Genomic DNA, 2,488 nt, shown 5'->3' on the forward strand with positions numbered 1-2,488 from the left:
CCATAAGAAACCAAAATTTCGTGACCATCCGATCAAAATTATGACCTGTAGCTTGATTGCAAAAAATGGAAGAATTGGATGCATTACCGACTATTGTGGTATCTCCCTTGTTTGACCACCTTCGAAAACCTGCTTTACACCAATGTAAAGGTAATATTTTCTTCTTCCATTGACAGGCTTTGCCGTTAGAATACCCCTACTAGAAGCCGATATATTCACAAAGAATAAAACTTTGAATTTGTCTCCAAATGAGTTTTTCCCCATTCCGACCCCTAAATATTATCCGACTATCACCAATATCAATAGGTTTTGCCATTGGAATACCCCTACTAGAAGCCGATATATTCACAAAGAATAAAACTTAGAATTTGTCTCCAAATGAGTTTTTCCCCATTGCGACCACTAAATATTATCCGACTATCACCAAAATCTATAGGGGCCCCATCTACCCCTTTCTCTCTGGGACCCCCATAAGAAACCAAAATTTCGTGACCATCCGATCAAAATTACGACCTGTAGCTTGATTGCAAAAAATGGAAGAATTGGATGCATTGTCGACTATTGTGGTATCTCCCTTGTTTGACCACCTTCGAAAACCTGCTTTACACCAATGTAAAGGTAATATTTTCTTCTTCCATTGACAGGCTTTGTCGTTAGAATACCCCTACTAGAAGCCGATATATTCACAAAGAATAAAACTTTGAATTTGTCTCCAAATGAGTTTTTCCCCATTCCGACCCCTAAATATTATCCGACTATCACCAAAATCAATAGGATTTGCCGTTGGAATACCCCTACTAGAAGCCGATATATTCACAAAGAATAAAACTTTGAATTTGTCTCCAAATGAGTTTTTCCCCATTGCGACCCCTAAATATTATCCGACTATCAAACCAAAATCAGTAGGGGCCCCCATCTACCCCCAAAAATTTCGTCACTATCCGATCAAAACTCCAACTTGTAACGTGATTACAAAAAATGGAAAAATTGGGTATATTACTGAATTTTGCAATATCTCGGGTTGCTTACTTACGCCAACATACTTTGCATCAATATAAACGAGTTCTTTTCTCCTTACATTGACGGGTATTCCTTTTGGAATACTCCAAACAGAAGCGGAGATATTCGCATAAGAAAAAAAAAACGTTGACTTTTCTCCACATAAGCTTTTCGCTTATTCCGACTCCTGAATATTATCCGACCATCACCAAACTAAATAGTCTTCATCCTCTGTGGGACCCGTATCAACTCCCAAAAAATTCATAACGATCCGATCAAAATTGCGACCTGTAGCGTGATTACAAACAAATCGGAAAATGGGATGCATTACCGACTATTCCGATATCTCTGTTGTTTGAGCAGCTATGACAACCTACTTTACATCGTTGTAAAGGTGATATTTTCTACTTTCCTTGCCAGGTTTTGCTTTTAATATACCTCTTAAAGAAACAGAGATATTGGCTTTGAAATAAAACGTAGACCTTTTCTCCAAATAAGTTTTTGCCCATTCCGACCCCTGAATATTATCCGACCATCATCAAAATCAATAGGCTTCTTTCTCTTTGGGACCCCCATTAACCCCCAAAATTTCGTGACGATCCGATCAAAATTGCGACCTGTAGCGTGATTACAAAAAAAAAAAATCAGAAAATGGGATGCATTATCGACTATTGCCATATCTCTGATATTTGACCACCTACGACAACCTAGTTTGCATCATTGTAAAGACGGGATCTTCTACTTTCATAGTCAGGCTTTGCTTTTGGAAAGTTTTAAACCAAAGCTGTGATATTCGTCAAAATAATAAAAATCGCAAAAATTAAAATTGGGGTTTTATTTGCTACTATTGTGATATCTTCGTTGTTTGATCACCTACGAGCATCTACTTTACATCATTAGAAAGGTGATATTTTCTACTTTCATTGTCAGGTTTTGCTTTTGGTATAGCCAATATAGAAGCTGAGATATTCGCTTTGGAAAAAAACTTTGTCTTTTTACCCACCTAAGTTTTTTGCCCTTTCCGACCCCTAAATATTATCCGACCATCACCAAAATCAATAGGCTTCTTCCCCTCCGGGACCCCCATCAACATCCAAAATTTCGTGACGATCCGATCAAAATTGCGACCTGTAGCGTGATTACAAGGTTTAGATGGACAGACGGACAGGCGGATGGACGGACGGACGGACACACATAGCCAGATCGACTCAGCTCGTCGAGATATTCATTTTGGTATATATAAGTATGGATCTACGACCATTATTTCGATGCGTTACAAACTTTTTGGCCAAAACCAACTTATAATACCCTCCCCACATAGTGGTGTAGGGTATAAAAATCCAAGATTCTTGGTCTGCTGGTGCTTGGACTTCTTGTTCCTGAATTACAAGAATTATAATTGCGACGGTCGGTGTTAAGTGCTGCGTGTGCGGCTGCTGTTGGGGGGACTGCACGGGAGTCGTGTATGCTAATGACGACGACAACTCAC

The sequence above is a fragment of the Musca autumnalis genome, unplaced genomic scaffold (assembly GCF_047663935.1).
Source record: "Musca autumnalis isolate F117 unplaced genomic scaffold, ASM4766393v1 scaffold_2, whole genome shotgun sequence".
NCBI lineage: Eukaryota > Metazoa > Arthropoda > Insecta > Diptera > Muscidae > Musca > Musca autumnalis.